Source organism: Pinus tabuliformis, chromosome 9 (genome assembly GCF_031772625.1).
Source record: "Pinus tabuliformis cultivar Carrire ecotype Pingquan chromosome 9, CPIR1, whole genome shotgun sequence".
Lineage (NCBI taxonomy): Eukaryota > Viridiplantae > Streptophyta > Pinopsida > Pinales > Pinaceae > Pinus > Pinus tabuliformis.
In genome coordinates this window covers 841,401,918-841,423,868 of record NC_142307.1, presented here as the reverse complement: position 1 = coordinate 841,423,868, position 21,951 = coordinate 841,401,918, and the positions used below count along the sequence as shown (strand labels likewise).

The following is a 21,951-nucleotide window of genomic DNA, read 5'->3' as shown; positions in this document are numbered from 1 at the left end:
CAGAAAGGAAAAGGTAAAAGAAAGGAATTAGGTGAAAATTCCTTTGGCTATGTTTGGAAACCAAAATTCGAAATGAATGAGTGCTTTGCATACAAGAAGTCTTATTAACCTTGAATTTGTCTGACATTATGAGGATATGTGTTATATTCATAAATATGTATTTGACAAGTATAATAGTTGGTTCTTGTTATGGCTAGATTCATTAAAGGATTGGATTCCCTTGAGAGATGGCGTGGATGTGTTCAGTTGCAAGCAATGTGCTTGGCACATAGTAAGGTAACTGGTGTATTGTTATGTTTATTTATGCACTAACAATTATGTGTTTTTGGAAATATGATGTAGGGATTGCATGGCAAGAGACCGCCATGAAATTATGAAGAAGGCTTAGGTTGAGATTTCCTTTGGAAGCACTGGGAACCATGGGGATTGAGTCATGGTGTCTGTTGAGAGTATTTTGATTTTGATTCTTTGTTCTTTTTATCTACTTGATTTGCAACTTTGTTTATGTCTAGTGTATGGCCATACCAGTTTGTTCGCAATGTCGTATTGTTATTGGTTTTCATAGTTTCTTCTTGTTTGCATTTTTTTCTTTCCTTTAATATCTTGAGGGTCTTGGAAATTTGTTGGGAAAGAGGAAATTTAGTGGAGCTAAGGGAGAGTTGAATGAAATCCAATAGGTAATGTAAGACTCACATGAAGTCAGTGCATGTATAAGGGTAGTTGAAGCCAAGAGTATGACATCCTTTTGGACTGATTAGGTCCATTGGTGTAAACAGATGATGACAGGATAATCACGTGAAAGGTAATCAAGAAAGGTAAGGTGAATGGATTTGAGGTGTCATATGACTTGGCTATGTTGGGAGCTATTGTTCTCGACGTTGCGCATGTGTTGCACACATAAAGGGAGTTCTCTTAACCCAGAACTTATGATATTTGGTAATTATGTTGTAATCATGATTGTGCTTATGTCTATATATGTATACATGTATGTATGTATGTATGTCATTGTCTGATAGGATCATGACTGTTTTATGCTAATGTTTATGTATATGTATCTATGTATCTATGTCATTGTCTGATAGGGTTGTCAGGGATCATTCTTATGGAGGATGCGGGTGAGTGGCATGAAGAGATTCCTAGTTCATGGGGAATCAAGTGGGAAGAGTAGCCTGACAGATCTTTGAGGTCAATAACATGCATATATGACTTGATATTATGTGATTATATTATGTCTATATTTATGCTATGACAGGCTAATGCTGAGAGATACATCAGCGGAATGAAAACATCATGATTCGTGGAATGCTTAGATAAGCATGGATGGCAAAGAGACACTAGAAGAAAGGTTTCTTGGTAGAGACAGTGTGGTTTTGTATGTAAAGTACTATTGTTGTGTATATGTTGTGCATGTTTTATATTCAAAGATTGTACCTATGGTGATTTGTACATGTAATATATGTAGTATTATGTACATATGATGATGTGTGCATGTTGTATGTATGGCATTGTGTGTACATTGCATATGGAGTGTTGGATATAGATGGTACTATGTACATTTTGTTGAAGAATCCAGGGAAACTAGGTGTAGAGTGATTCTTCAGGACTAGATAACAATTTGTGAAGTCTTTTTATAGTTTGTCTTTGTTAGCTTAATCTTCTTGTTCTCTTATTAATGCATGTGTGCGCACTTCATCAAACTGCTATCAAAACATAAAACAAGAACACAAGATGTTGGCTCTTTCCCAGGGCCAGAACCTCTCTTCTCTTGAGAGGAAAACCCTTTGGTAAGTTTTCTCTTATTGAAGCTTCTTTTTTGATCAATTCCAAACCCTAGACCCTTGACTAGAAGATCCTCCAAGCACAAGTCAAGTCCTTCCTTTTCTTTGCAATATGTTTCCCCACACTTTGTCCACCGCCTTCTAACACTTTGTTCCTTGACACTTCGTTCTTCCTTCCAATGTTACTAGACCTTCTAGAAGAGATACTTATCTTTTGTACTTAGTGATATCCTTCACCTAAGGATACGCCTTCCTTCTCCTGATCAACCAAGTCCCTTCTTGATGTATAGTGGTCGGCTTAGTGTGATAACATTGCAGCCCTAATTCTCGCACGTGTGAGAGGTCTTGTTGATGTTATCAGTCTCCTCTTTCCTTCGCTTGAGTTCCTTCTTTCTTCACTTGGATAGGAGGCCTAGTAGGCCTAGTATGTAGCCCAAATTATGAGGTATGATGGGAGGTGACTTGTTGCTTCCCTAACCATAAATATCCCTTCCTTCTCTTTGAATGTGTGGTTGGTATTGGCCCTAAAACAATCCTAAAACATTCGCTCTTCCTTCTTGCTTCTTTGCTACATTATGGGCTCCTTCTTCATCCCTTTCTCAGCTTCTTTTTCGGTCCTCTATCTTTGTTGATTTCAGAGTGAATTTCTTGTCATTTGAGGGAGTGGACAACCTCTATATATAGAGGAATGTCCCTCCTTTAGGCTAACTTGTAGGCCGACTTGCTGCGTTAAGGCTGACTTGACTTCCCTTGCTTCGATGGGTGCTTTTAATGGTTCCATTGCTTCTTTTTATGGTGTCTTTGCTAGGAGGAGACTTGCCTCTGTTTAGAGGTGTCTTCTTTGACTCTTATACATAAATATACATAATGTAACATACCCTTAAGGTCTTCAACATAATTATTTTGGCTCTTTGACACACCTATAGCACTTTAGCATGTGCTAGACCTACTTCAATGAGAAAAAAATTCATTGACATATATTATAAAAATAACATTTCTTTTCTTGAATAAATACAAATATCAAAAGTAAATTTATGAAGACCGAACCTAGTTACATTTCCTCCAACACTCCCTCTTAACTAGGGAGGTATTCATACATCATTAAAAGGTTTTTGACTATTATCAATCTTGAATAATTAACATAAGAGAAACTAGATTGGAAATCCATCTATTATAGCATCATAATAACCAATATTGTATCCACAACAAGGCCTTGACTAACAACTCTATCTCTCAATAGATAAGAGCACAATGTTGGCGATACCAATGACATATAGACACCATAGTTATTGTCCCTCAAGGTACATACCCACCCAGGTGTTCACTGAGTATGACCTTATAGTACTATTCTTATCTTGGGTTCTTTTGAAGCCTAGAAATTCATTGCAAGAACATGGGGGATAACCACCAGGTTGGGAACTTGAATACCATCCCTTATCCATTTGGGTTGGTAGATAACCAAGTCCCACTTAAATTGTATATGATAGCGGTGGCGTCATATGGATGATTTAATTGGTTAAGCATCATAGGGCCATCAATTGACTATGTGATTTTACCAAATATGACCGATAAGCATCCCAATTCAAATTCAACAGCTGTCTGATTCATTGTTCTCTTGTTGCAAGACATTCATGCCATATTAACTGCAAATCATCAATCTTAGGAAAATTTCCTGGCGAACATCTTTGAATGAAACCTGCATACCAAATATTATCATTAATAGTTTCAATTATATTGTTTGATGTTTCTCTTGCACTTGAAATTGCCCTTTCAACCTATTTTATTTGGATTTCCCAATTAGTGAAGAGAATGTCCTTATGATATTCTTTGACCTTTGGCAATTATACTATCTTTCCCTTTGAATTAGCCTACCATGTGATCAAATTTGAGATTTTCTCATCTATTTCTTCAAAATTGATTTTAGTGTCGTTAAATTGACCCACTAATGTATCAACTTCTTGGAAAAATGGACTAATCCCTATTAAATGCTTACAGAAGATTGATTGTTGCTTTGATATCAATGAATTGATTTCTAAATATTCTTATATGAATTCATCCAATTTTGGGGAATCCTTTATTTGATCTGCAGTAAATCGCATCTACATGATTTCAATATCTTTAACATTTAATTCTGCTTGTCTCTGAAGTCTTAGGTCGTCAAAACTCTGTTGCATTTTTCAAGTTGTGATTTAATGTGTTCTTATGTATTCTCCTTTTCTTTTGTGAGTTGATCTTCCAGCGCTTTATTCTTTCCTCTTTTTCTTTGATCAAATTTCTCACTTCTTCTACTTTGTCAATTGTTGCAGAAGCATAAGCTCCTGAAAACTGAGATAATTTGGTCAAATTTTTAGATGGATCTATAGGTGTGTCCTTCCAAACAACATCCATTGGTTCATTTCCTAGCAGAGTAATAGAAGCATGGTCAATTTTCCTCTTTTTCCTTTGCCTCTTTATTACTTCTCGATGTTTGGGACTATTAAAAATATCCAAAGGAGGAATTTCCTCCACTTTCAAAACAATTTCTGAAGAAGGAAAATCAGGAATTACTTTGATATCTTTTGAAGTAGAGAGAGCTTTTTTTGAATATTTCTCGGGATGTTTTGGTGTTTCGGGAAAAGTTTGTGCTTGACTGATACCACCCTGTGATTCATTGATGATTTTTTCAAACTTCCCCCATTCTTTCTGCATTTGATCCTGATCAAGTCCTTTCTCAGTACTTTTATTGTTGGAAGGTTCTTCTATGTCTTTCTCTATAACATACTCTTTTTGTGATTCAACATCATTGGATGCTTTATTTGCATTCTCTTCTGAGCCATTAGTAGATAACCTTTCTTCCTGAGATTCTTGTGGGATTATTTTAAGAATATTCAAAGGCACATGTGTTAACCTTTGATGTCTGTATTCCTGAAATTCTGCTAATTCATCCGGATTTAGTCAGAGGGAAGCTAAACTCTGAACCTGTGAAAATTGTTCAGCTGCTAGAAAAAAGATCGTCAAAATGATCATCCTCATGAATAAATGCCTTGACCTTAATATCTATGGTAAAATCATACACAACCTTAACAGGGTCATATTGCCTTTCTTTAAACTCAATAATATTCAAACTGTGAATGTGTTTGAATTCAACTTGTGCATGTTTGAAATCATTTAAGAAGTAAACACCACACCGAGGTGGGAAAGTGGGCCAGATAGATTTTCTAGACTCTTTGATAGATTTGTTACACCTTTGGTAACTATTTGATATGAAATTTATCTAGCTAACACTTTATCAGGGACATACCATAGAAGTACATGTGGCGGAGTAGTACTTCCAAAAACTCTTATATATGTAAACAATTCTTCTCCAGACCATTTCACCACAGGTTGAATATAAACCCTAGATTCTTCTGATAACTTTGGATCTTTCTTGTCAACGATAGCTAGATAAATAGGGAGCATCACCCCTTGACAAATTTGATAGAAATGTTCATTGAAATAAGATTTCCAAAGATCTTTGGTGAGCTCCAGTATTGTAGCAATAATGCTACAACTCCTGGGGCTTCCTGTCTCTTAATTTTATCAACCTGGTAGTTCGTACAAACTTGGAAGCGACGGTGCTGTATGCACAAGTACTAGCTCTTGTCGCAGCTGTCACTTGGTCAGCTGGCACAAGTCCGCTAGGGCTCAAGCCAACTTCTATAGGCTCACAGAAGAAGCTTTATCAATGATGGACGAAAGCGAGCTCAAAGAAGACTAATCTACTTGGCAAAAATGAACTGAAAGCAAATCAAAACATGGAAACCCTAGGAAACCCTAATTTAACTAGTCTAACCTCTATGATGCAAAGAATGTGAAGGAAACTTCTACCAATGATGCCATTACCTCTAATAAGTGAAAATGCATGAATCTAATCTACTTGCATCTTAAAAGACATGTTTTTGTATTTTTTCTTTAATTGGATGGAGTGATTGTGATTTTGTGCTTATTAGGGTTTGGTTGTGCAGATGTGATGCGGAAGGAAGGAAAGCTTGGGAAAGGTTGGGGAGGCTAGGATAGGTCCCCAGAGATCCTTAGCATCAGTCCACAGAGGTTCCTCACGTTTAGAGGCTCAGCAACCGAGTGAGTGGCCTCCTACAGGATGTCTGCAGGGGATTCTACAGGAAACGCAGGGGTTTCTACAGGAAGGTCTGCAATTCTTCTACAGGATGTTCTGAAATGGGATGTTTGAGGATGGATGGTTGATGGAAGATGCATGGATGGTTATGGAGGTAGGATGGGGGTCTGAAGTGACCCAGGAACTGATGGATGGAGTGGTGAGGTGATGTGGAAAGCTGACTTGGCTTGAAGGTGGTTGAGACAACAATGGGGAAGAAGGTAAGGTTACTTGGCAAAAGAGAAGATGGGAGATGAGGGAACAGACTTGGTGATGGAGGAGCTGATCTGAACAAGGCTCAAATGAACGAGGAGGTGATGAAGATGCCCTGCATAGTGTTTACAACTGAACCAACAAAGACATGCAAGAAAACGAAGATCTAGTTATAAAACCTATGACCTAGTTACTTCACTCTAATCTGACCTAACAGCAAAGGAAATGAACAGAAGTTTATTTGCAGTGAAACCATGTGAAACAACTATGAAACTAAGTGATTATAAACCTAAACATGCATCCAAACTGATATCGAGTTCTGCAAATGAGATTCAAACACTAATGATTGCATGGTGAAGCAAAGAGAGTGTTTTTGTGGGCAGCAAGGTTACATTGGTCCTAGATCATTATCCCACTGAGGGAGAGGTGAGATCCAAGGTACTTGATGGCCTTTTTTTAGAGCTTTTCCTTGTCAATATCCTATCAATATATGCTAACATAAACAGCTACTTTAACCATCAAAAGAAATCTAAATAATAAAGCAAGATGTAAGTCTAAAGAGCAGATTTTATTTCAAGAACGCAGCAAACACATAAATATAAACAAGGGAGGTACTGGGCGCTTGAGATGGGCCCAACCCCAAGAACTACAGCCTCCCAAGAGCGATTTAGAGCTGGTGCAAAGCTGGATCCATCTTTATTAATCAAGAAATGAAAAGTACATCAAAACTGTCCACAAGGAGAACTTGAACATGAGATGAAAGCAAAGCTAATCTATTGCATAAAAATCGAACTACAAACTAGCTAACTAATGGCTAAAACAAAATGACTAACTAGCTACAAAATGACTAACCACTAGCTAACCAAAATGAGGCCCCAAGCCTTCTTATTTATACAATTTGAGGACCCAACAGTCCTCCTAAAAGTTAGGGACTTGGCTGCCCAAGACTTGTAGTTAACAGCAGTCCAACTTGACTTGCTTGGCTGCCCTTGTGCTCATTGATTTGGTGGCCTTTGAACTCCGAGTTGATGGTGGAGAATTCGAGGTAAGGGTCCATAAATGAGGGGGACACCTTCCTACAAATCCTCTAGCTTGTTCTCCCACGAATTTGGCTGCCAAGTGCTCATTAAGACCTTCAATTTTGTCTCCAAGTTGACCAACAAGGCTACACAAAGCACCCATTAGACTTGTTGGCATAATGACTAACCAAATTCACTCTATTAACATAAAAATAATCAAAAACATGCAATAAACAAATGAGAATGGTGGACTAAGCCAAATTAGGAGGTTGAATGAGCCCAAATAATTGTACATTTTTGGGGCTCATCATCACCCCCCTACTGAAAGTGTTGCTCATCCTCTGAGCAACCAAATCTCTCCCCTTGTCTTTGATGGCCTTGGTGACTTTCTTGGCTAGCATTTCGGCCGATTTCTCCTTTGGCTTCCCGCTTTTCAAACTTTCCTGTAGAAACAGTCTCTGTCTTCCTGTAGAAACAGTCTGATAACTTTTCTCTGTCTTCCTGTAGAAACAGTCTGCTAACTTCCTGTAGAACTGCCTTCACTGTTTTGGTCTGCGCGGCTGAGGGTGCCTTCTTCTCGAACTGTGCTGCTGCTCCACTTGTTGGGAAGGATTTTGCTGTTGCATATGAAGATGGTGTTGATCCAGCTGTTGTGACCACATAATTTGAGGTTGATACAATTCTGACTGTTGGGACTGTGGAATACTGAATTGTAACTGATGTGACTGCAATGCCTGTTGGGCTGAATTCAAAGGCTTGGTTATGTCACTGCTCCCCAGTTTTTGTAAGGTAGCAGCAGCCATAGGACGATAGTAATCTGGCTGGATGGCTGAGTTTATTATATCAGGTCTCTGATGCATGTTCATCCATTGGAGTAAACCAACACCAGGCATTGTAGGATTTTGAGAATTAACAATACCAGTCTCCTCCCCAAACCACAGTGAAGATCTCTTGATGGCACTCTCTATTTCTGATTCTTCACCCAGCATTCCTGGCTGCCGTGGGCGCTTGGTCCTGAAGAAAGGCGGAGGACAAATGAAAAATGGAGTGGCAACAGGCTCAATCTCCCAGATAGAAACTCGATTCTGCCTTTCACCAGCAGTTGATTCATCCCACCCAACCTGGATATTACGCCACTATGAGTTTGGCCATTTCATAGAATCAAGGTCACTGATCCCTGTAATGGTACCCATATATCTGCGCACGCCTGATTCCTCAGTTTCAAACATCATCCTGAACCGCATGCCAAGTGAAACCTGGGTGCCATAGATTGCTTCGTTGTACTTAGACAGAGGAATGACAAACTCTGAAGGGCTTGCCCTTGGATTGTAGAAAACGGTAAATGGGCTATGGTTTGAAGCAGCATGCGCTGCTACAGCAAGAACGCCAATATGCATGCTGTCACTAGACAGGACAGATGACGACATAGTTGCTTGTTGCCGATTTGCACGCCTTATACCCAGAAGTAGTTGTGATTTTTCATCCCTTATAAAAAGGACAGAGTCACCAGCAAAAAGTCTCTTCGCACTCACAAATACACCCCATCCTGTTGTTAGAAGATGCCTCTTTGGCTGACCACGATAGATATGTCTGAATGTCCATGCATGGTTATGCAAATCTCTGGCCACAAGTTCTTGAGCTGGTGGTTGCATCGTATAATCTAGTGGTGGAAATGAAACAAGAGGTCCCGCGCAGGCATGCCAAAGTTCAGAATTAATGCTCCTCCTTTCCCCTCGTTTTGAGCTTGAACTTTTCTAAAAATCCCGTGGTTTCTTTCTGCAGGGCTGTTTTCTGCCTTTCCTGTAGACGACATCCTGTAGAAAACCTGTAGGATGTCTCTGCGCCTTTGAATGATCTTTTCATGCGGGAGAATTTTTAACAAGCCCAAAACTTGATGAAGGACGTGAGTTTAACATTTGCAAGTGTAAATGAACAACAGTTAGCAAGTGTACCTGAACAACAATTACGTGAGTCTTCAGCCGAGCGTTCCTTTATTCACTGCGTGATTTGTGGTGAGGTGGCAAAAAACATGCGTGCTGGCTTTTTCGAACTGAAGTAATGTCATGAACTGCTGTTGTTATCTATTTGTTCTCTGCTTGTATTCAATTCCATTAGTTGCACTAGAGTTTAGTTAATCCCCAACTGACTGTGTTTTGTTTTGAACTTCACGTGAATGGCTGATCCATGCATGCGTGATTTTTGCCTTGCTGAGTGCAATTGAACGTGGCTCCCTTCTTGGCTGAATCCACTCATCTCATTCATTCATGCAGTTCTCGAATTACATTCATGAAACAGAGGAATTAAGTTAGTCACGTACCTGCAAGTTAAACGGCTGATTGTGAAGCGTGTTGCTGCATGCATGTGTTGATCTTCATTCGCTGCATGTATGGTGGCTTGACTGATGATTTATGGCTGTTTTTTTCTTGTGCAGGTGCCCTCTGGACGGATCTAAGCTGCACGCGTTCATTTCCACGTTCAACTCTGCCTGTTCAAGCTGCTGCTGCTGCATGGTCACAACCAGAACTTCTTTTTGCCATTTCTCCCAAACGGTAGATCGGTTTGATCTGAAACTCGGTGAGCATGTTCACACCATCATTATGCATCTCCCATAGCAAATTCGTGATCAATGGATGCACGGATTTCGAGAAAAATGGAAAATGGCTGAAGATTTCAGAGGTCGATTTCTCGGAAACCGTGCATCGGAATTGGCTGAAACTGCTTGGGTAGGCTACTATCACCCACGTGCATCTCCCCATGAAACAGGTTTTGAAACGGATGCACGGTTATGGAGAAAATGCAAAAATGGCTGATGGTGATGGAGGCGGATTTCTTGGAAACCGTGCATCGGAATTGCATGAAACTGCTCAGGCATGTTGTCATCAACCTTGTACAATTCCCCATAAAGCGGTTCGTCAAATGGATGCATGGTTTTTAGGTTATGGCAAAAACAAATTCTGCTCTATGGATTTTTGCCTCAAAGCTTTTTGCATGTGCTTGCATGGGATGACAAAATGAGTTTTGGCTGTGATGCAGGTATGGAGCTGATGGAGGAGGAGTTGGAAGACTGCATGAGGACTTCTGAACCCTTGAGGAAGCCAGCATGTTCGCCAAACCACTTTTTGAAATGCATGCCTAGTTTCCCACAATTTCTACAGGAAGTTCCTGTAGAAGCACAATGAGAAGCACAAGGAGGTGAAAAAATGATGGATGAAGGCAAGGGATGGACACACAAGTGCTTGCAGGCCTAACCAATAGACTCCCACCATCAGATTCACTTTTGAAATTGGATTTGGCTCGTCCAAAGGTTCTACAGGATGTTTCCTGTAGAAATACAAAGCTTCCTGTAGAAGGCACAAGAAATTCCTTTGACCTTGATTTGAGTGCTCCTCCTGTCATGAAACGTCCTTCTATAACCTGCAATGTCATTGCTGCAACATGAAATTATTCAATGGAGATTAGCTTTATTTTTCTTTTTCTTTTCCTCTTTTTTTTTGAAAAACAACTAGGGCGCCTCATGGAGGTTTTCACCCTAATTGCCTGCCTTGGGCGCCTCCAAGGGAGGTTTTCACCCAAAGATATTTTTCTATTTTCTCTTTTTTTCCAACCCATTGACCGCCTCATGGAGGTTTTCAATCAATGAGCCAATCTAAGGCGCCTCCGAGGAGGTTTTCACCTTAGATTTCTATTTTCCTCTTTTTTCAATTTTTTTTTTTTTTTTTTTTTTTTTTTTTTTTTTTTTTTTTTTTTTTTTTTTTTCTACCCTATCCTACTTGAAAAACAAACTCATTTTCAAGTATAAGAATACTTCCAATGGAGCCATGTGCACATCGAGATCAGAGACAAAATGATGTGGAGGCTCGAAATGCATGCTCTGACAGGTATCCAGATCTCAGAGACCAAATGATCTGACTTTGAAGGGATCAAACATAGTTGAGGAAGAGAGTACTGCTGCAACTTAGTGACTGTCTGGAACCATGTCTCAATATAGCTTTGATATCCTTGGTCCTTTTGCTGATCTGGATCATTCTTCATGTCACCTTCTATCATGACCTTCTGATCTTCCTCTTTTTGTTGATCTTTCTCTTGAATACATGGAAGATTTGATGGTAACCATGAGGGAACTCTCTCGATCTCTGATTCTGATCTCTTCTCTTCATCAAGTGCAGCCCATGGTTCTTTGATCTACTCTTTTCAATCCTCTTTTGCTGGATGTGATCCTTCAATGCTTTCAAGATGATCTCTTTTTTGCAATGCTTTTCCTGAGCTATGGTGAAGATCATTGAGCTCAAGAGGAGTCATTTGCACATGTTGTGCCTCAGCTTTGCAATTGGGTTGAGCTACTCCATTGTATGGCTTTGGAAATGGTACGGGTAGTTGAGTGGAGGTGTGAAATTGAGATGGAGATGGATGGCATTGTGGTTGGGTAGGCATTTGGGGTTGCCTTGGTGGAGGAGGAGGCGATGGTTGTGGATGAGCAGGTGGTGGAGGAAAATGAGCGGGATGAGAGTTGTACTGGGGCCTCCACTCCTAATAAGGTGCATTCCACTGAGGTTGTGGCTGAGCATAAGAGTGAAACGAATGAGCAGCTGGTTGGGCATAATATGGATCTGTGAAGGAATAAGGAGGAGGTGTGAACCAGGAAGGATGAGCAGGGGGACCCCAAGAAGGCATGAAGGTGGCTTGGTAAGGGTCATAATAGGTCTCGGGTGTCCCTTGTAGTTCCTGCTGGTACGGTACGGGTCCATGTGGCCTCCTTTGGTTCATATAACAGAGTGATTCAGTGGCTCCCTTGGCTCTTTGATATGTAGCTTTGATTCTGGGCAAGGAAGGGCACTAATCTGTAGGATGGTATTCTTCACAGATGAAACACACTTCTAGGGAGTGCATTGGACATTCGTTCCTAGGATGCTTTTTAAGGCACCTAGGACAAAAAATGACCAAAGCCCTCTTGGCTTCCTCTTGCTTCTTCTGGATCCGCAAGGTATCCAGTTGCATGGCAAGAAACTGCCTCATATCACTCTTGAAATCTTCGATTTGATTTTCAAATTCATCTTTGGACAAGATGTTGCTCCCAACATCTCTACCTATAGCCATTTGCTCCAGAGGAATGTTTTCTTCTTCTTCTCCCCTAGGGGTTCTTCAGATATGTCTTGATGTCCACCCAGGGGTTCTTCAATCACAGCCATCGAAGAAGAGAGAATCTTGGCTGTGTGAAGCAGTGGGGGTGTTGTGCAATCATTTTTCTAACTTATCTCTACTCCTACAAGACATGAAATGAAATCTTTTTGGTTGATTTTTTTCTTTTTTCTACTTCTACATGCAAAACTGAAATAGATTGAACTGCAACTAACTATCTTGCTAAAATGAAAATGCGGAATTGAAATGAAAGTAGGAAAGGACTAATCTATTTTGCTCAAATGAAATTGCAGGAATGAAATTCTAGGCTACGCTTGCGGAATTGAAATGCTAATCTACGCTTGCAGAATTGAAATGCTAATCTACGCTTGCAGAATTGAAATTGCGGAATTGAAATGCTAATCTATGAAAGCGGGAAATACTAATCTACTTTTGCATAAACGAAATTGCATAATGGAAATGAAATAAACTACTTAGAAGAAGATTGTAGTAGAAAATAGAAGAAAAGCGACAATCACCAATACTCTGACGCTTCCCCGGCAACGGCGCCAAAAAGATGGTGGGCTCCAGTATTGTAGCAATAATGCTACAACTCCTGGAGCTTCCTATCTCTAATTTTATCAACCCGGTAGTTCGTACAAACTTGGAAGCGACGGTGCTGTATGCACAAGTACTAGCTCTTGTCGCAGCTGTCACTTGGTCAGCTGGCACAAGTCCACTAGGGCTCAAGCCAACTTCTATAAGCTCTTAGAAGAAGCTTTTTAACTGATGGACGAAAGCTAACTCAAAGGAAGCTAATCTACTTGCGGAAAGAAACTGAAAGCCAAAAAGAAACGCAAACCCTAGCAAACCCTAGCAAACCCTAATTCTACCAACTAGTCCTACTGATGCAAAAATGAGAATGCAAACTATGAGAAGAGATGCCATTACTTCTAGGAGGGTAAAATGCATGTGTCTAAGTTATCACTATCTGAAGAAAACATCTTTTTGTATTTTTGATTAAGTTGTTGGAATTATCATGCATGTGCTTCTAACTAGTTTTCCACTGTGCAGGGATGGATCAAGGGATGAAATGCTTTGGGAAAGGTTGGGATGGTACAGAGAGGGTCTAAGGGATCCCTAGCATTCTTTCTGAGAGTTTCACAAAGTATGGAGGCCATGCAACCGTGTCTATGAACTTCTACAGGAAGTCTGCAGGGGTTTCTACAGGAAGTGCTGTAAGTCTTCTACAGGATGTTCTGAAATGGGATGTTTGAGGATGGATGGTTGATGGAAGATGCATGGATGGTTATGGAGGTAGGATGGGGGTCTGAAGTGACCCAGGAACTGATGGATGGGGTGGTGAGGTGATGTGGAAAGCTGACTTGGCTTGAAGGTGGTTGAGACAACAATGGGGAAGAAGGTAAGGTTACTTGGCAAAAGAGAAGATGGGAGATGAGGGAACAGACTTGGTGATGGAGGAGCTGATCTGAACGAGGCTCAAATGAATGAGGAGGTGATGAAGATGCCCTGCATAGTGTTTACAACTGAACCAACAAAGACATGCAAGAAAACGAAGATCTAGTTATAAAACCTATGACCTAGTTACTTCACTCTAATCTGACCTAACAGCAAAGGAAATGAACAGAAGTTTATTTGCAGTGAAACCATGTGAAACAACTATGAAACTAAGTGATTATAAACCTAAACATGCATCCAAACTGATATCGAGTTCTGCAAATGAGATTCAAACACTAATGATTGCATGGTGAAGCAAAGAAAGTGTTTTTGTGGGCAGCAAGGTTACATTGGTCCCAACTCATTATCCCACTGAGGGAGAGGTGAGATCCAAGGTACTTGATGGCCTTTTTGTAGAGCTTTTCCTTGTCAATATCCTATCAATATATGCTAACATAAACAACTACTTTAACCATCAAAATAAATCTAAATAATAAAGCAAGATGTAAGTCTAAAGAGCAGATTTTATTTCAAGAACGCAGCAAACACATAAATATAAACAAGGGAGGTACTGGGCGCTTGAGATGGGCCCAACCCCATGAACTACAGCCTCCCAAGAGCGATTTAGAGCTGGTGCAAAGCTGGATCCGTCTTTATTAATCAAGAAATGAAAAGTACATCAAAACTGTCCACAAGGAGAACTTGAACATGAGATGAAAGCAAAGCTAATCTATTGCATAAAAATCGAACTACAAACTAGCTAACTAATGGCTAAAACAAAATGACTAACTAGCTACAACATGACTAACCACTAGCTAACCAAAATGAGGCCCCAAGCCTTCTTATTTATACAATTTGAGGACCCAACAGTCCTCCTAAAAGTTAGGGACTTGGCTGCCCAAGACTTGTAGTTAACAGCAGTCCAACTTGACTTGCTTGGCTGCCCTTGTGCTCATTGATTTGGTGGCCTTTGAACTCCGAGCTGATGGTGGAGAATTCGAGGTAAGGGTCCATAAATGAGGGGGACACCTTCCTACAAATCCTCTAGCTTGTTCTCCCACGAATTTGGCTGCCAAGTGCTCATTAAGACCTTCAATTTTGTCTCCAAGTTGACCAACAAGGCTACACAAAGCACCCATTAGACTTGTTGGCATAATGACTAACCAAATTCACTCTATTAACATAAAAATAATCAAAAACATGCAATAAACAAATGAGAATGGTGGACTAAGCCAAATTAGGAGGTTGAATGAGCCCAAATAATTGTACATTTTTGGGGCTCATCAATCTTTATGCTACACATGGATTGGCGTGGGATCTTGAAGAGTCCACTTCCATCCCATAATTAGAAAAGGAAAAAAGAAACATACAACATCCATGACATAGGCAGACATATAAAATGGAGGAATGGTCATTGTAGTAACATAATGATTCCTTCTATATTTTATGATATGGTGGGCTAAGTTATTTGAAAAAATTGTGTTCCAATCCATGACTATAGAATTAGAAGCGGTATCAATGAGAAGCACCCATTCCACTGAAAACTTGGTAGCATCTGCGTACTCAAATAAGCTACATAGAATTGCAGAAATGTATAAATAAGGAGAAGCGAGAGAGGCTACTGAATACATACCAGTTCTATCCATCTTTTGCTTGCTCTGATTTTCCCTACATTGTTTTACAACTTCAGAAGGTTCTTCATTTTCAACAACAAATTTTTCCACAAATTTTTTATCATAAACCTTATGTGACAGAGGTAAATGATACATTATTCTGATATCCTCTAGTTTAATGGAGTTGATGACCACTTGGATTGAGGTCATGAATTCTCTGTCCTCAATATTCACATTTTCAATAATCCATTTGACCATATCAACATAAGGTAATAATTTGGGTCTAGCAGCTATATTATGCAAGATAGAGCATGCAACTTCAAGATAAGAAGCGTATGAAGATTGCATATCATCTATCATGGACTCCTTCTATATTTCCCTCTTGAATAGGACATAAACATTGTTGGGATGGGGCCCCCTAGAGAAGTTTTGGGGCAAAAGCTCAATTTTTTATGTAAAAATATGTAAATTCTCTGCAAATTGTGGATGCGGAGCACGCAGTTAGTTAGGAGTCAAAAAGGGTTTTTACTGTTGTTCATGTAAAAGTTAGTTTTTGAGATCTACCCATGGTCCATGGAGCATGGGATTGTATAAATAGGTGTGTCTTAGAGAGTCTAAGGGAGATCTATGTTTTTTCTAGGGGTACAAACGAAGAAGTCTAGTGCAGAGAAGTAAGTATTAGAGGAGAAAAAAGATCTGCAGCTGAGTGTGCAGAGGCCTAGAGTAGTGTTCGGAACTAAGTGCATGGACCCCTACAACTGAGTGCGCAGGGAATTATTGAGTCTTTAAACCTATACTGAAGATCAATAAAGAATATTGTTGAAGAAATTCCTGTGTTTTATCTCTTTACTTCTATTATGTATGATTGCAATATATGCTGTGATAAATGATGCATTTATAAAATAATGATGTATTGATGTGTGAATTTATTTGATCTGTCTTATTATTTGAATGAAATTAATGTTAAGTGATTACATGAAGATCATAACATTTTATGTTAAAGTTATCGAACACTTAGGTATATATGAGTAAATATTGATCTAAGAGTAATATATGGTGCATGTAAGTAGCTAATTTTCCTATTCAGGGTCCACAAAAGCCAGTCATAGACCTTCGCAGAGGTCTAGAGTCTGATTGAGGGGAGTTACAATGCTAAGCCTTAAAGGCTTAGAAATCTGCTTGAAGGTAGCTCTAGGTCATAAAAAGACATCACACTGATATTTGGATGCAGAAACTTGGTTCTAGCATCCCCCCATACTGCTTTGGGTGAGACTTTAGTCTGTGCTATGCAGATTGATGCTGAAAGGGCTAGTAGTGTAAGGATTTGTTTGGTGCAAATAACTTTGAACCTAGATTAGGATCCCCTAAGCCAATTTTTTTCCCCACGATCCAGTACCACACTCTGGTATACAAGTTGTATTAGAAAACAAAGGTGATGACTCCAGTACATATTTAGCCATGGACTGTGTTCCCTTTCCCTTATTCATCTTGATCATCCAGTCGAATAATCAAGTCTTTGTTATAGTCCCGTCATCACAAAGAAGACAAGAGTGATATTGCAGAGAATGAGAAATAGAAGTACAACAACATGCAAATACAAAAACCTTATTCAAATTAATGAAACTAAAAACACTTAAATGCATCCATAATGGTGAGAAGATATTGAATTTCTTGAGTGGAAGAATCATACATATCCATAATCTGAAACTATATTCGTGTAAGTTTTGGATTAACTCACATTATGCTAATAATCTTTTCGAAGTAGGTCATTAAAACCTGTTAATGTAACAACCTTAGTATGTGAAATATAACTTTAATGACATGTTAGTGGGTCTGTATATCATTGCAAATCAGCGATTCACAATGTCACATGATATGTTTGATTTCCATTTTTATGATTTTGTGATTTGTGAGATTGCGATACAACGGATGCAAATAGATTTTTATATTACAATTAATTCATTTGTCAGGTCCATTATGATATCACAATATGTAAAGGAAGGTTTTTTAACATGTTTTATTGCTTTTTTTGTGATTCGAAAAGTCTGACCTGATTTGACCGAAAAAGAATATTCTTAGATCATGCGTATATCGCAAATCAATGATGCTTCAATTGGCAATGTTAACTACTGCACACAAGACTTTTGCAAAATACAAAATATGATTTAATATTTGGAGTGGGGTTTTGGATTTTTGTTTAGATTTTAATGAATTTTAAATCAGATTATTTTCTAAAGGGTCCCCATTTGTTATCTAAAGGATTCTATCAAATGGGGGGTTTTTGTACAATGCAATAATTGGCGATTCACTGGAAGAACCAATTATCTCTAATAATTTTGAAATTTTGGAAACTTTCAAAGTAAACATAGTTAAGGAAATAGAAATTGCATGAAATTTTATATCAGTAACATTTCTATGAATAATAAAAACAAACTCACTTAATTACAATTCATTTGATATCCTCTTAAAGATGAAAATTCCTTTGTCTATATCAGTCTTTAATTAGTTTTAAAAATAAAGTAGGTGGTTTTTGTAGATCATATTTTTAATGTACTCATTTGTCGCAGGTAGAGTCTCTGCTACCAGAAGGCATCCATAGCCTCGACAAGGTTACCTTTTAACCAACAATGGTTCAGTACCCCGTCGAAAAAAGAATGCAATTTTTATAGATAAATTCAAAATCATATACTTATTTTCTTTTTTTCTTTCAAATAGTTTATTATTATTTTATTTTATTACTCAAAAGTCATTGTCTTGGTTTGGTGTCCAAATGATGACAATGCCACTCACTAGTTGTAATTCAACTAAACAAGCTGGTTCGTGATGAGACCCCTTGTCATAAGATTAAAATAATCTCAGGCCACTACCCTGTTTTGGTATGGAATCTTGGTAATGTTAGTCTTATTATGTCCCTATGAACATGGTAAGAAAGCTCTTGATGAGACCTCTTATCTTTTAAGTTTTAGTATATTTTAGAATTACACTCTAGAAAGAGAAAAGTTTACTGGATGGAGAGAACCTTTGACTCCTTATGAGTTATGGATGACAATTATATAGTTGGAGATGCTTATCTACAAATAGTCTTTACTTTGTTAAAGAGACCTTTCCTGACTGATAATAAAACAAAAGTTTTTTATAAAGTTGGATGTTTCTCAAAGAATAAATAATTCTGGTGGACAAAGAAATTTTATAGATTCATGAAACTAAGCTAATTTTCAAATATTATAATTTTTTCCTTACCAATCTCTACTTTTAAAAGCGAAAAATCAAAATATTTCAAAAAAATTTATTGTGAGGCCAAAAGTAAATGCTATTCAACATTTATTTTCCTAGAAAGCAAAATAATAAAAAAGATAAATGCCATAATGTACAATTAGGAGAGGTTTTCCAATAAGAAAAGATTTTTTTTCAATGTAAGCCCATTAACAGGAAGATAATCTCTTCTTCCTCATAAATCTTGTAATATGAAGGTTGATGGAACTACTTGTTCCATAATTTGAAATGGACCGAGCCACAGCCTTTGGAATTTGGTGTGTCTACCCTTTTCCTCATGTGCTTTGTCCCATTTCAAGACGAGATCTCCAATTTGAAATGACTTTGTGGAAACTAAATTGGCATCAAAAGAAGTTTTAACTAACTGTTGGTGACGAACATGTGTCATCTTTGCTTTCTTTCTTTCCTCCTCTAATTTGAGAATCTGATCATGCCTTAATTGTAATGAAGAAGAAGGATTTTCTTGAATGAATTGAACTAGGGCTAGAGATGGAATAACTAGATTAGATGGAATGATAACTTCTTTCCCATAAACCAAATTAAATGGAGAAGTGCCTATTGAGGCCTTCTTAGTGATTCTATCTACCCAAAGAGAAAATGTCAAAGATTTGTGCCAATTCTTTTGGCTTTGGTTGACAGTTCATTTAATGATTCTAATGAGATTTTTGTTAGTTGACTCTACTAACTCGTTCCCTTGAGGATAGTAATTGGCAGAATAATTTAATTTAAAACCTATTTTTAGTGCAAATTCAGTCATACTATTTCCAGAAAAATAAGATGCATTGTCAAACATGAGTGCATTGGGTGAGCCAAATCTTGTTATGAAGAATTGATCAATGAATTCAATAATTGCATCAGAATTGACTACTATTAGTGGAATTGATTCCACCCACTTGGTAAAATAATATGTTGCAGTAAGAATGTATCTATGTTGTTTTGAAGATTTAGGAACGATCTCACCTCTGACATCCAATCCACATTTTTCAAAAGGTTGTTCAATGTTGACTGGTTGTAAGGGAAATGTCGGTTTCCTTTGTATTCCAACAATTGTTTCACATACTTTGCATTTTTGCACATATTCATGAATGTCTTTGAACAATGTTGGCCAATATTAACCAGCATGAAGAATTTTGTGTTCTGTTGTATCTCCTCCAAAATGTGCACCAGCTAGGCCATCGTGGAGTTCCTGCAAAAAAAAAAATTGCTTCAGATTTCTCGAGGCATCTTAGTAGAATGGAATAATAATTTTTCCAAAATAAAAAAATATTAATGACTTGATATTGATTATATTTTAGCCTTAAATCCATTTTCCTTTTATGACTGAGTTTGGGAGGAGCAAATCCCTTTCTCAAATAGAAAAATAGATCAGCATATTGGGATTCAGATTCATTTAGATTTACCTAAAATATTTGCATAGTATTGCCTGAATATTCATCTGCTGATATGTTGGAAGCTCCTACTAGAGTTTTGCAAAAACCTTGACCTTTGATGATTTTGGCTGGTCTAGTTTCAACTCCATATTCTTGCAGTGATGTCATCCAATTTCCCTTTTCTCTCCTAATTCTCTTTGCACTATTAAATTTCTCACGAGAATGGAACTTTTACTTCAGTGTGTGTTTTAAGAAGAAAAGGTCTGAAATGCTTTATTGATTTAAAAACAACGAAATGCTGCTTTTCAACCTATGAGTAATTCAATTCATCACCTTGCAAATTGGAGCTAAATAAAGAGATTGGTGCTTCAATTTTCTCATCATTGATTTGTGTCAAAATAACTACATATGATGTTTCAGAGGCAAAAGTATATAAAATGAATTGATTAGAAAAGTTTGGAGTTGCTAAAGAGGGAGCATTTATAATTACTTGTTTGATGAGATCAAAATCTTCTTGCTCACTATGTCCCCATTTAAAAACTGATTTTTTCTTAATCATGGAGTGCAAGGGTAAAATAATTCATGAAAAGTTAGGGACAAATCTTTTAAAATTTTTTTATCTAACCTGGGAAGGACTGCATGGATGTTTTGTTGTGAGGGAAAGAGATTTCAGAAATTTCTTTTATCATATTAGGATCTATGTGAATTCCATCTTTAGATACAATAAATCAGAGAATTTTACCTTCACTTAAATCAAATGAAGACTTCTTTGGGTTTAGAGAAATTCCATACCTTTTACAATGTTCAAAGATCTATTTTAAGTCCTTTAAATGATTACTGTGTTTCTTTGAATATACTATTATATCATCTAAATAAATGACCACAATTTTATTCACCAAACCTTTGAAAGCTATATCCATGGCTCTCTAGAATGTTGCACCAGCATTGATTAATCCAAATGGCATCTTTTGATAGACGTATGTTCCCCACTTGGTTCTAAATGTGGTTTTTAGTCAATCATCTGGATGTACGAGAATTTGATTGTAACCTGAAAATCCATCCAGAAAAGACATTAGTTCTGAGCTTGCAACTAATTGTAGTACCTGTTCCATAGGAGGCAGTGGAAAGTTGTCCTTCTGACAAGCTTTGTTGAGATTGCGAAAGTCTATGAAAATTTGAATATCACCATTATTTTTCCTAACTTTTACTATATTAGAAACCCAACATGAATGTCTAATAGGAAAAATGATTTTGGCTTTAAGAAGTTTATTTAATTCAGATTTGATTTGATTTTCTAGATTTGGATAAATCTTTCTCAACTTCTGTTGTACATGCTTTTCATCGGATATCATAGGAATAATGTGTTGTATGATAGAAGTATCATATGTCTTAAGATCATCATAATTCCAAGAAAAAACATTTTTATATATTCTCAACAAATGAATGAAGGCTAACATTTCGTTCGGTGTAAGACCAAGACCTAGATTAATATTTTGTGGTTTAAGATCGGTTCCAAGATTTACTAATTTAAACCTCAATGTTGAACTTTGAAGTTTTGAGTTAGTTGGTTTCTTGAATCTGTCTTTAAGATCATACAGATCTTCCAGCTTAACTACAGATTTTGGTATAGGATTTTCACTTGTCTTTTGTTTGAGTTGGCTATCATGTTGGTTTTCATCTATTATCTGGTCATCATATGAGCCTTTGGATGTTAAAAAGTTTATGATATCCAGATCATCATTAAAAGCTATCCAATTGGTGATATTATCAGGAATAGAAGGTCTAAAAATTAATTATATAGAAAATCGGTAAGGACTATAATCTTTTGATGGTATGAGTTTGGATGCAATGCTAGCCAAAAGATCAACACTTGCATTCTGAAGTCTTAGAATTGGAGAAATATTAAATGCTAAGAAATGTGAGGTAAGGTCCTAGACTAATGATTGATAATGCTTTAAATGTCCAGAAAGGCAGTGAATA

General features: G+C 37.7%; 1 pseudogene; it reads right to left on the bottom strand.

Annotated features, from left to right (window-relative positions):
* Positions 1–7,681: 7,681 nt before the first annotated feature.
* LOC149151412 (auxin response factor 19 pseudogene) overlaps positions 7,682–21,951 on the bottom strand; it is a 35,794-nt pseudogene continuing 21,524 nt past the window's right edge.